The sequence below is a fragment of the Xenopus laevis genome, chromosome 1L, assembly GCF_017654675.1.
Source record: "Xenopus laevis strain J_2021 chromosome 1L, Xenopus_laevis_v10.1, whole genome shotgun sequence".
In the NCBI taxonomy this organism is placed as follows: Eukaryota; Metazoa; Chordata; class Amphibia; order Anura; family Pipidae; genus Xenopus; species Xenopus laevis.
Window position 1 is genome coordinate 123,313,869 of NC_054371.1, and position 14,502 is coordinate 123,328,370.

The window sequence follows — 14,502 nt, forward strand, 5'->3', positions numbered from 1 at the left end:
GGCACTGTTTGCAGAGGTCCCGATTGGCCACACCATGCTCTAAAATGCTATCTGATGGTTGTGCATACTACTGAGGAAGCAGGCCCCGCCAGGCCCCCTGAACCCTGTGCTCCTTCGCTACTGCGGGGTCTGCTTCCTCTGTAGTTACGCCACTGCTGAATGCATTTGTTGTTAGGTGCAAGAAGAAAACCAGATAGATGGATAGATATAGTGGCTGATCCCTGCCAATTTTATCAAAATGCTCAGGGTGTTCATTTTCACAGCAGCAGACTACACTGTGTACAACATAACATTATAAAATAACATTAGTAGCAGAAAAAATGGATTGTCCTCCTCTGTACATTGGTAGGAGATGGTACTGCATCCTGCTATGGGTTCTGGGGGTATTTAAACATGGAATTGCCGCTGTGCCATCATGTTATGGGTTCTTTGGGGGTATTTATGAAACTGCTGCTATGTTCATCCCTCAGTAATTTGGACCCTAGCAAACAGATAGCTGTTAAAATTTCAAACTGGAGAACTGCTGAATAACTAAATAATTCAAAACACGAATAATAAAAAATGAAAACCAATTGCAAATTGTCTCTGAATGTCACTTTTAACATCATACTAACAGTTATTTTAGAAGTGAACAACCTCTTTAATGAACAGGAAGCTTCATTTCCACAAGTTCACTACTTAATCAGATTTATGTTTTCTCAAAATCGCTTCTCTCTTGGCTCTGCCTCACTGCCAGTCTGCCAGAAGTACAGACAAGGCGGCAGAGACTTTTTGTTCCATGTTTTAATGATCTGACTTGCTTGTCTGGGATCAATGGAGTGCTCATTGGCCATTTCTGCAATGATTATACTGGCACAGCTAGGGTTTATATGCTAATTATCCATGTTTGTAGTAAATGTAGTATATTGTCAGATCGGCGGTTAATATTCTGATTATCCAATTAATACTTGCATGATTGAGTTATGTTTTGTTAAAATGGCTGTGTTATTTAGGGGGTGTGCCCAAAAAGTGGGCGTGGCTTCAACATTTTTGGCGCGCTGAGCGCTCCACAGTCTTAGGGGCCCACCAGTTGCTTCTTTGCCCAGGGCCCACCAAGGCCTTAAAACGCCCCTGGAAGTACCACAGGATGACTAAGCCAGAAAAACCTTTTAGTCACCACTAACATATACAGTTAGGTCCATAAATCTTTGGATAGAGACAACTTTTTTTTCTCTTTTTGGTTCTGTACAACAAATTTTAAATGGAACAACAGTTGGACTGCAGACTTTTAGCTTTATTTCAATGGGTTGAACAAATAGATTGCATAAAAATGTGAGGAACTAAAGCCTTTTTTAACACAATCATTTCATTTCAGGGGATCAAAAGCAATTGGACAAATGAAAAAACTGAAAATAAAATGTTTATTTCTAATATTTGGTTGAAAACCTTTTGCTGGCAATGACATTGTGAAGTCTTGAACTCACCAGATTCTGGGTTTCCTCATTTTTAATGCTCTGCCAGGCCTTTACTGCAGCGGCTGTTTTTTGTGGGCCATTCTGTCCAAAGTTTAGTCTTCAACAAATGAAATGCATGCTCAGTTGGGTTCAGATCAGGTGACTGACTTGGCCATTCAAGAATATTCCACTTCTTTACTTTGATAAACTCCTGGGTCGATTTGGCTGTATGTTTTGGGTCATTGTCCATCTGTATTATGAAACGCCTCCCAATCAATTTGACTGCATTTAGCTGGATTTGATCAGACAGTATGTCTCTGAACACCTCAGAATTAATTCTTGTGCTTCTGTCCTGTGTCACATCATGGATAAACACTAGTGTCCCAGTGCCACTGCCAGCCATGCACGCCCAAGCCATCACACTGCCTCCGCCATGTTTTATAGATGATGTGGTATGCTTTGGATCATGAGCTGTTCCATGTCTTCTGGAAAAATTCAATACAGACGCACACCCTGGTCCTCCAATCGCGAAGCCCCGTTGCACGGTGAGATAGGTATCGGCCACCTATCAAATGTATACGGCAAAGGATTCACTGGCACATGGGTAATGCTGGCAGGGTTATACCCTTGCTTTAAATTTATTTAATGCAGCATGCAACGTTTTGGGGATGTCCCCCTTCATCAAGCATGCTTGACCCGTGTGCCAGTGAATCCTTTGCTGTTCCATGTCTTCTCCATACCTTTTTCTTGCCATCTGTCACAGTCGGCACCCAACACCAGAACAAACACCAGGCACCCTGGTCTCGGCTCGTGCCATGTCCAATTCCTTTAGAGCCCCTGAAATGAAGAGATTGCATTAAAAAAGGCTTTTGTTCATCACATTTTTATGCAATCTTTTTGTTCAACCCACTGAATTAAAGCTGAAAGTCTGCAGTTCAACTGCATCTGAGTTTTTTCATTTAAAATTCGTTGTAGTAATGTACAGAACCAAAATTTGAAAAAAGATTTATGGACCTAACTGTAGGTCACATAGGCTTGGGCCTAGTGTGACAGGCTGACCTTACTTATAAAAGCTTTCCTATCTGTGATAACAGTTTTTTTGTTACCAAAATTGGCATTTAGTTTGTATTTCGCCAAATCCCATTAAAATTAATGCTGATGTGAGTTTCTTAAAACCAAATTATCTGGTTTAGGAAAATCAACACCAGAAGGTTTTCTGGAGGCCAAACCAAATAAGGTGACCCTACTGAACATATGTGATCAGCATAAATCTAGCCATACACATCTAATCATTTTAATATGCCCAATGCGATACATTGAGCGGCAATAGGCTCAAGGAACTGGATATCCACAGCCAACTCCAGGCATAATTTCACAATGAGCGTTGACATTGCTCATAGTGCTATTGCAAATTCACCTGGCAAAACTCAGATAAAGTTCTCCAGCGACAAGGTATCTGCTAATAAGTGTGTTACTCGACTTTTATCAAATATGCAATGTCACTGTGAATTGTCTTTTTAGAGGAAAAAACACTGTTCAGTCTTTAGTAAATATACCCCCTTGTCGCTGGAGAACTTTTGGTAGGCGAATTTTCACTCAGCCGAACAATTGTAAATCCGCTTATTTATCAAAGTGTGAAAATTTCAATTTGTTACCCTTTTCACCAAAACCAATTTCACCAGGTTCTGACTGGCGAAATAATACGATGGAGCTACAGCCTCAACATTATGTCACAATGTCATAAGCAAAACGCTGGTGTTTTTTCATATTTTAAGTGGGATTATGTTTCCAAGTTGCACATCTTATTTACATTTTTTTAACATTTGAAGTTCATGCCACATTTGTTTTAGGGTAGGCTCATGTCTAGGACAATAGACATTTTGCTTCCTTGGACATTTTAAAAGGGGAACTCCAGAAAAACATAGCCTAAGCTTTTTGAGAAGTAAACATAATTTCAAGCAACTTTGCAATATACATCAATAAAAAATTTTGCAGACTTTTCATGATTTTTAATGGTTTCGGACAGTTCTCTAAGCCTAGCCCCGTGCTCTTCTGCTGATCTTTCTGACTACTTTGCTGAGCTGTCTGACTACTGTTACTTTGTATCAACAGCCATCTGTCCTTAGCCTGCATCCTCCAAACCCCACAATTCCCTGCACACATGATTTCAATAAGGAACAGAACATCACAGTGCAATGCATTTTGGATTATGTAGTTCCTGCATACTGTCTGTAAGCGGTGGAGATTTGTAACATCAAGTTTAGTCCCTCCTTCCCTGCCAGGATTTCAAATGATGCAGAACGAGAAGAATTGTTAAACATTTGGATTTCAGCATTGAAAAGAAACAGGTAACTGTGCTGGGTATATTAGGAGTTTCTGTGTTATTTGGGCATCAAATTTTGGTTTGGAAGTCGGAGTTCCTCTTTAAAAAGAAGTGACCACTTCCAGCAAATTCACCAACATCACTAATAAATAAAAACATATGACCTTTATATACCCACTGAATTTAAATTGACTTAATCGTAAGTTAGTTAATGAAGTTTCGCTAGGAAGGAAGTAACTCTAGAGAAAATTTTGTGTCATTTTTGTGCCAACTAATCATTGCTGACTAAAGTATGTCAACGTTCTTTTGCTGAGGCATAATTTGTATTTTGATGAATACGCGTGTTCATCACAAAATAACATAATCTGATGTAGTTGTGCGAAGTATGGTGGAGACTTCTGAAGCAAAAATTCACAGGTAAGTAAATGTGCCCCAAGGTATTTCACTAACGAAATGTGTTACTCAACTTTTAGTAAATAGGCAATGTTGCTGTGAATTGTTTTTTTAGCGAAAATTTGTCAAAAAACACAATTCGCTCTTTAGTAAATTTGTCCCCATGTCGTGGCTTCCATTTTCAAAGTGTACCTATTGTTAAAAAATTGTCTCCCCCACCAGCGGTGTGGGATAATAGACCAGGGGTACTTCTGTCGTTCTCAGATGGCAGCGTCCCTCAAGTTATAACAAACAACCAAGGCAAAGTTGTGCTCACCACTAATTTTTAAAACCATTCGGCGGGGGTGCAATGAGGCTGTGAGCACAAAATACATATCAACAAATACAAAAGATCAAAAGTAGTTCAACACCAGGTCTAACTATGTGTTTAAATGTCTGGAAAACCTTTGTGTCCACGTTGTGTAATCTCTTCTGTGAGTAACATCATGAACAAGAGGTTCTCTGCACTCAACCCATTATCAATATATTTAAGACATTTTGTGCCTTAAACTACTAAAAATGCCTTCCCCTTTAAACAAAACAGGGATTGTTTGTCCATATATTGCAATATATTCAAGCTGGCCAACTACGTCAAAGTCATCCCATATCTGCTCAATTTTCATCTGATTCATTAAGAATTCTATTGCTTCATTATACATTTTACAAAGGGACTACGTTTTACCTGCAACTTACTAGCTGCTTTCAAAGTAAAACTCCCAAACTTGGTTGCCCTTTTATTAGCCACCAGTGGAATCACATGACTATAGCTGGGAAGTCATCTGTGGTGGTAAAAAGTTGTTCCTGAAATTCATCTCTTCTAGCACAATTGCACACAATTGCTCCCGGTGTGGATGGCTTAGTACTTGAGGGGGATTTCTCTTAAAAAAAACTATTGTTTTTCCCGACAGGAGTGTAGGCATTTTTTGGATGATATGTGCTGTTTACCAACTAGGGAACCCTAACACCCATGGCTAGTTACTGAACTGCCAGGAAAATACTTTATCCTAGGAATGGCAAATAGATGTGACTTCAAATCACTGGCAACTGAAGGTGACACGATTTTTTTGCAGAGAGTTTGCTCAAATTTAAGGTTAAACGATTCTGTGATTTAAAAAAAATGATGCATTTGGTGCATTGCTTGCATTCCATGGTATTGTTGCCATTGGCTTTTCATGTACAGTAAGTCATATTACAAATATCCTAACAGTGAAAAATATGAGCAGGGTTTACTGAAATATTGCAGTTGAATGGTTAATTGTTGTTCAGCAATTTCCAGTGTCCTTGGCAATATGACTTATCTTGATGTATGTTCTTATCATCTCTTCTGCTCAAAGAACAAAAGATAAAAAGAAAATGTTATTGTCAGTATATGCAATGCTGATTTTGCAACAATCTCTTATCTTTCTTGAGCTGGGTAATGTTCTTAATAGAACTAGTTCAGGGCTCAGTTTAAAAAGTGCAGTTTCCCATAGCAACCAATCAGCAAGTCATTTTGATCAGTGTACTTGTAGCAGGTATCTGATTGATTGTCACGGATAACTATACAAGTCAATTTGACACTTATGTTAACCTCCCTACAGCTAAGGCTAGATGAGCTATTTCTGGTGATGTTTAAATATTGCAAGAAAAAACTGAAGAGGCTACAGGTGCTGCTTTTTACTCATACCAGTGGTTGATGTAAAATTGTCAAACATCAGTGTATTGCTGACCAATAGAGTCATATGAAATAACTAATAGTATTTGCAATTTCTGGGGTCAGCACATAATGTAGACTTGGTTTACCCTGAACCAAAGGGTGAAATGCATGCACAGTGTTCCACCTTAACACCTTATGTAATGGATATGCTTGAAGGCATATAAAGGTAAATGAAACAGAGCCTTAGAAACAATTAAAGATAGCCAGGCTGTTTTAGAGTAGATTTTTTTTTTGGACTGTTACCAATTAACTGGAATAAATCACTTACCATAGCAATATGTATGTTTGTTTTAAAGTATAACTTGTTCCTGCTATAGTATGTAGTAGTAGTATGTATATATGTATGTATGTGTGTGCAGTGAGTGACATAGGGAACAAAACCTTTAGGACCCCTAACTCACAAATAATGAGTAGTCACAATGACACTCACACATTTCACCTATTTCTGAGTAGTACTACTTGTCAAAGGTTACAGCGGGTTACTAGATCTGATGACTAGAACTGCACCTTTTCCTGTATTACAGTACCCTTATATTAGGTTTATTTCATGTTTAAATTATGTTTTGCAGACTTAAGAGGTGATCCATCCATATATATATATATATATATATATATATATATATATATATATATATATGCTTAAAATGTGAGTAAATCTGGCTATAGATGTCAGCAAAACAAAAAAGCAGCATTGCTTTATTGTATACACCCTCCACAATAAGTGAACAATATATTGGATTGCTTTAGGTTATTCTAATAAATTAAATATGCACTTGTAAATTGCCTTACAATGCTGGGGGGGGGGGGGAAATTACATTGAACCCAGTGACTGAAATATAAAAGCAGGATTTTGATTAATATGCAATTTTAATGTGTTATTAGAAAAACACCTTCCCTAAGGTTTTGCTGTTGGCCTAATGACTACTAGTCATGCTACTACTGTTGGCCTAATGACTACTAGTCATGCTACTACTATTCCTACTACTATGCAAACATGCTTATCTGCAATGCATAACATTACCAGTGAACACAATGACACAGATGCACCCAATATAATGCGTAGTAATTATACTGCTCTGGAATAAGTCAGGGAAAAGGTTAAAGAGGACCTGTCACCTTGAGACATGAGTAATATATATCTTTCCTGTCCTTCCGCATGGCAGTGGGCACTAATGGGTTAACTCCCTCGCACAGCGGAAGTACAGGAACCAATAAACCTAATTCCCAACCCCCTTACCCCATCTCTTTTTTCCTGTCCTCGCATCAGGAAGGATTCCCCTGTGCCGGTGCGGTTTCTCTCTGCCTCACCGAAGCGACCGGTTCACATATAGCCGGTGGAGCCTGGTAGCTGGGCTCTTAGAACGCGGTAAGACGCGGTGTGTGCAGTAAGGCGTTCTGAGCGCAATAAGTCGGATCCCGCGGTAAGACGCTGGGGCTTGACGATGATGTCATCTCAAGGCGCCCTTAGCTCTTAAAGGGCCCATTACCTGTTGTACAGCAGGTTTTGTATGCAGTACATGCAGCAGGAGCCGCTTGCTAGTTGGGAGAGCCTGAATGTAAGCGGTGTTGCAGGCCTACCTGTTGGGGACCTATGTGAACTGTACAGCTACTTATGTTTACTCCTCTTTTTTCAGAGCATGAGTTCTAGGAGCCGGAGATCCCGGTCATCCTCTAGGGGGTAAGTGTATCAGAGAGATGTATGGTGACTCCTATGTGATGGTAACAGACTCATTTCTCTGTAGGTCACCTAGGAGGAGGAGTCATCATTCAAGGAAGGCGGTGGAAAAAGAGTGTTCAGTATGTGATAATCCAGCGATGCATAACAAAAAAGTATGCCTAATGTGCTGGGAATCTATGTCTGGCAAGAGAGCAGATGATCAGTGGAGTGCTATGAGAGACTGGTTTAAAGAGTCTATGGCCAAAACCCTGGAGGACCTAGTGGGAACTGTGACAGCTAATGTGATACAGAAAGTGGGTCCCAGTGCCCCAGTAATGGGGAAAGAGAGCCGTGATCCTAAGATGTCTGCGGAGTGTGAAGCACGTCAGCAGGGGGCAGCGAGGTGTAGCCTTTCAGCTACTTCAGAGGAGGAAGAGGAGCTAATTGTATTGGATGAAGATTCCTCGTTTGATTTGGATCTAGTTGAACCTCTAATAAAAGCTGTCCGGAAAGTATTGGAATTAGAAGGCACTGAACAAGAGAAAAAGCAGGACAGAATGTTTAAATCATCAGGAAAGCAAGGGTGGCTCGTAAGACCACATTACCAGTGGATGAGGGGGTTTCTTTGAAAGATCCTGTAGAAAGGAGACAGGATACAGTGTTAAGGAAGGCCTATTCGGTTTCGGGGCTACTCTGCAAGCCAGCGGTAGCAGTCACGTGTGTGGCGAAGGCATCCAAGATCTGGCTGCAAGAGATAGAAACTGAGCTGCAGCTGGCTGGAGACAAAGACAAGGTGGGTCACCTAGTTGATGATATAAAGGTGGCTATTGATTTCATCACGGATGCATCATTGGAGGTGCTGAAATTGGCAGCCAGAAATATGGGGTATGCAGTGGCAGCTAGGAGGATGCTGTGGCTAAAACATTGGCAAGCAGATACCCCTTCCAAGTTCAATCTGTGTGCGCTCCCTTTCGAGGGGGAGTTGCTGTTTGGGCCAAAACTCGACAGTATTATTTCTAAGGCTTCGGCAGGTAAGAGCTCCTTTTTGCCGCAAGAAAGGCGTATGAGACGTCAGCCAGTCCGTGCAGGCTGGGTGGACAGAATGCCGTTTAAGGAGGCTAAGACCTATAGGCCTGGAAGGCAATTTGATAGGCAGCCCTTTTGGAGAAATCGCGTGCAAAATCAGCTCAAAAAAGAGTTCAAGCAGGGAAAGCCTAAATCGTTCTGACGGTGTTCAGGCCCAGCTGCCGCCAGTAGGGGGAAGACTACTTCAATTCCAGGCAGTCTGGGGAAAAACTACGATGGACAGTTGGGTCCAGGAGGTGGTATCCTTAGGTTACCACTTGGAGTTTTCAAAAAAGCCAAACAGAAGCATGTTTGTGGAATCAAAGGTTCCGAAAACTCCGGAAGCTCATCGAGCAATGAATCACATTTTATTAGAGCTGTTGGAAAAGGAAGTAATTTCAGCAGTGCCGGAAAACCACAAGGGACAAGGTGTCTATTCTCCAATCTTCCTCAGGAAAAAGGCGTCGGGGGAGTTCCGAGCTATCTTAGATCTCAGAGCATTAAATTCATTCCTGAAAGTAAAGTCGTTCAAAATGGAGACATTGAGTATTATTTCGCAGAACCTACGGATAAACGATTGGCTAGCAAAGATAGATTTGCGAGATGCATATCTTCATGTCCCTATTTTCTTAAGTCACCAGAGATTCCTCAGGTTCTCGGTAAGAGGGGAGCATTTTCAATACCGAGCACTTCCCTTTGGGCTAGCGTCTTCACCGAGAACCTTTTCAAAAGTTCTGGCTCCAATCATAGCCGCCCTACGCCTGCAGGGCATTCAGATCTTCACCTATTTGGACGACCTGTTGATAAAGGCCTCAAACGAACAACTTCTGAACCAGCAGGTCCAGCTGACCATTACGGTTCTAGAGGAACATGGATGGTTAATAAATTTCCAAAAGTCACAACTGGTCCCGTCACAACGGATGGAGTTCCTGGGGGTTCTAGTGGATACCAAGCAGTCGCGACTATATCTTCCCCCAGGCAAAGTGGAAGACATTATTCGAAGAGTGCAGAATGTTATCATGTTCCCTTATACCACGGCTCTGATCTGTCAAGAGGTAATAGGGAAACTGGTAGCTACGAAGGATGCCGTCAGGTGGGCAATGATTCATCTTCGACAGCTTCAGTTCGAGTTTCTTCAACAGTGGAAAAGAGTTACTCAGTCTCAAATCATTATTCTTTCACGACAAACAGTGAAGAGTCTGGAGTGGTGGCTAAATCCATTCAATCTTTCTCAAGGCAAGCCAATAGATTGCTCATCGTGGCAGATGGTCACGACGGATGCCAGCAGCCTTGGATGGGGGGCTCATACGGCATGTATGTCAGCACAAGGCATATGGCCACCGGAAGCAGTAACGTGGTCCTCGAACTTAAGGGAACTGAAAGCGGTGTTGCAGGCGCTAGTGAGCTTCAAAAGTCAGCTCAAAGGGACAGCAGTCCTCATTCAGTCAGACAACATAACGACGGTGAAATATATAAAGAAACAAGGAGGGACTCACAGCTGGAAATTGTTGAGTCTGACTTTGGAGATTTTCGAATGGGCAGAGAACAATCTCCTCGACTTGTCAGCAACTTATATCCCTGGTCGTCAGAATATTCTGGCAGATCTGTTGAGTCGGAGGACACTCCACCCAGGGGAGTGGGAGTTGTCACAGGGGAGTTTCCAGACGTTAGTGAATCGTTGGGGCCTCCCTCAGATAGACCTCATGGCTACATCCAGGAACAGGAAGGTGAGACTGTTCTGCTCTTGGTGCCCGGAGAGGCAAGCATTGTGTCAGGATGCTTTCAGTCTGAAGTGGATGTTCAAACTGGCATACATTTTTCCGCCGATCCCGATCATATCAAGGGTATTGAACAAAATTCAGAAAGACAAAGCGACAGTTATAGCAGTATTGCCATGGTGGCCGAGAAGGCCTTGGTTTGCCCGGTTGTGGGAAATGGCATTGGACAATCCAGTCAAACTACCATATCATCAGGGTTCGCTATGCCAAGGCAAAATATGCCACCCAAACCCACAAAAATGGGCTTTGACGGGGTGGCTTTTGAGCGGAAAGAGCTGACAGAGCTAGGGCTCGCAGAAATGGCTATTGACACACTGTTGGCAGCTAGAAAGCCATCAACAGAGAATACCTACCATAGGATTTGGGAGAGATTCAGGGAGTGGTGTACATTGTCAGGAGATTCATTTACATCACCAACCGAGTCGGCAGTAGTAAATTTTCTGCAGTCAGGCTTAGAGAAGAATCTCAGCTTGGCTACCCTGAAAGTACAAGTGTCAGCCTTGTCAGCATTGACGAAAGTCAAATGGGCGGAGTATCCATTAGTGACCCGCTTTATTCAAGGAGTCAAACATCTGAAACCGCAAGTGAGACCAATCTTGCCATCATGGGATTTGAATTTGGTTCTTCAGTCTCTCATGACGGAACCATTTGAGCCTCTGGAGTCAATTAGCTTGGACCTCCTGTCAATGAAGACTGCTTTCTTGATAGCGGTAACGTCAGCACGGAGAGTGGGGGAGATACAAGCATTGCTGAGGAAAGAACCATATCTGAAGATGTTACATGATAAAGTAACGTTAAGGCTACCAGAGAAATTTCTCCCGAAAGTGGTTTCCTCCTTTCATGCTAGTAAGGAGATTGTGTTGCCGGTTTTCTTCCCTAACCCCTCTACGGAAGAAGAAGTAAATTGGCATAAGCTGGATTTGGTGAGGTGTTTGTCAGTATACTTGCGAAGAACCGAGGCATTCAAGAGGTGTGATAGTCTCTTTTTGCTATTTAAAGGATCTTCTATGGGCCATCAAGCTTCTAAGCGTGTGATTGCAAGCTGGATAAAAGCTTGTATTAAGAAGGCGTATTTACTCAAAGCTATGCAGGCTCCCCATGTTAAGGCTCACTCCACTAGAGCGGTGGCTGCGTCCTGGGCGTTCGAGGCTCATGCTACGCCGGAAGAAATTTGCAGTGCAGCCGCATGGTCCTCTATATCTACTTTTGTTCGTTGTTATAAGCTGGATGTTTGTTCCGAAAACAAATCTGGTTTCGGGCATAAAGTCCTCTCTTCAGTTCAATTTAATAAATGATTTTCCCGCCCAAAGTCTGTACTGCTTAGTTAATTCCCATTAGTGCCCACTGCCATGCGGAAGGACAGGAAAATGGAAAATTCTATCATACTTACCGTAATTTTCCTTTCCTGGACTGAAGCATGGCAGTGGGCACGGCCCACCCCTTCAGTACCTGAGCTCGGACAGGGAAAGAGATGGGGTAAGGGGGTTGGGAATTAGGTTTATTGGTTCCTGTACTTCCGCTGTGCGAGGGAGTTAACCCATTAGTGCCCACTGCCATGCTTCAGTCCAGGAAAGGAAAATTACGGTAAGTATGATAGAATTTTCCATTTTCCCTCCTTAGTTAAACCCTTTTGTCAACTGTTTTTGTCTATATCTGAAACGGATTAGAAAATCTCCTACATGTAAAAAGTGTTTCATAGGCGCTGCCATCTTGAAACAGGACCCCTTTGTTTTCGGTGTGTGGGCTGAGCCAAACTGCCAAATCTCATGCATGCTAAAGTCGTAGAGTATCTGTGATAGACATGCTCTGCACCACTCATGTTACACCAGGACTTGATATTCTATTAGGATTGTTTGAAACACCTTCTGTATTAGCACATTGTGTGGGCTACTACTAAAAATCTCAAACCAAAATGTTAAAACCTACTAATGTGCAGTCCTTGGGGCTCATCTATAAACACTGGGCAAATCTGCACCTGTGTAATAACCAATTAAATGTTTGATTTCACCGTTCAACCTGCAGCTGCCTGTAAAAAGCCAGTCACTAATTGGTTGCTATGGGTTACTGCCCAGGTGCACATTTGCCTTTAGCTTAAAGTCAACCCCAAAATAAAAATGTCCCTAATAAAAGAAAACATCATTCTAGGCAACTTTCTAACATATATTTATTGAAGATGTTCAGTGCTTTGAACGTTATAGTATTTGCTTAACTCCCGGTTGGTACTTTTTAAACAATGTTGTAAAAGTCTTAGTTTTCCAGCAGCAAAGACAGGTCTGTTAATCAGCTGCCTTGTCTTACGTTGTATGAACAGTCTGATCCATCAGGGCAGAGAATAGAGAGCAGCAGCCAGTACATATACATATAACTTGAAAACAATAGAAAAACTGTAATGAATGCATATTTCTAAGTTAGAAGTAAATTTTATTTTATAAGGCAAAAATTATTTTTGGGTTGACATTCCCTTTAAAGGGGTTTTCACCTTTAGATTAACTTTTTGTATGAAGTAGATATTGATACTCTGAGAAAACCTGCAATTGGTTTTCATTATTTATTTTTTGTGTTTTTTGAGTTATTTAGCCTTTTTTTCAGCAGCTCTCCAGTTTGCAATTTTAGCAATCTGGTTGCTAGGGTCCAAACTACCATAGCAACCATGCACTGATTTACATAAGAGACTGGACTATAAATAGGAGAGGCCTGAATAGAAAGAGGAGTAATAGAAAGTAACAATAACAATATATTTGTAGCCTTACAGAGCATTTGTTTTTTAAATGGGGTTACGGACACCCATTTGAAAGCTGGTAAACTTCAGAAGAAGGTAAAAAATTCAAAAAATATTTAAAAAATGAAGACCAATTGAAAATTTGCTTAGAATAAGGCGGATGCTCTGCCTATTTGTGCATAGTAAAAATTTCAGATGGTGAATAAAGTAAATAAAAGTAAATAATTTTCTGATCGGCCAAAAAAATAAATACATTAACCCTTCAAGTGCCAGCAGAATTTCACATTTTGGTTACGCGAAATGCCAGCCGTTTTTAAGCATTTTGTGCTCTCTCACTTTAGGGGCATTTTCTGAGGGGAAACCTATAGTTTAACTAGGAAAACTATACATTGTTTTTTTCAATAGAAACTAAGCTTTCTAAATCTGCCTGAGTTTTCATGTATTTCCACCTGTGCAAAAAAAATTATAGTGCTAAATACCAAAAAAAAAAAGAAAAATTACCATTTTTCATTGTATATCAATTTATACCAGAAAAAAAATTCATTTTACAGATGAAAATCCAACTGATTTGGAAAGCCTTATGTCTCTCGAACGTGCCAATACCAGATATGTATAGTTTTAGGGAGATTTAGGACTTCTGTACAGCAAAAACTCCCGGCAGTATATTACTGAATTTTGAAAGCACTAAGGCAGAAAACGGCATGCTTTAGATTCCAAGGCAAAAAATCCTGAAACCATAGGTTTACCCCAGAAAACCATACATTTTTGAAAAGTACACATTCTGCCGATTACAAAATGGGTAACTATGTCTCTCTACTCCCAACTACCAAACAGAAAAGCTTGTCTGAACATAGCGGTTTTTCAAAATAAAATTCAAAATTCTGAAAAATCATTTCAAAGGTTTTATTTTGCTGCTCCGCATATCCCAAACTATATTAGGTACCAAGAAAAAGCACCTGAAATATGATTGCCAGGGGTCCACTGAACAGTTTGATACCCATTATGCATAGGTTTACCAAAGTATCTGGCATTTAGAGACACCGATATGAAGTTAGCACATCCAAATTGTTCAGGACTTTACTTCAGCTACTGAGAAATCAACACATTGACTGCATTTTTTGTGGGGTAAAAACACAGAAATATATGTTTACCCCCCAAACCCATATATTTTTGGAAAGTACACATTCTACTGAATCTAAAATGGGTACCCATGCCTTTCTGCTCCAAACTACTGAGTCGCAAGGCTTTCGCAAAATTGTCGGTTTTGGTGAAATATCTGAAAATTGCCTCAAACCTTCAACTTCCCAGCACCATATCACCCATGTATCATTACATATCACAAAAAAGCACCCAAATTGTGATTGCCAGGGGTCCTCCAAACAGTTTGGTGTCCACTGTG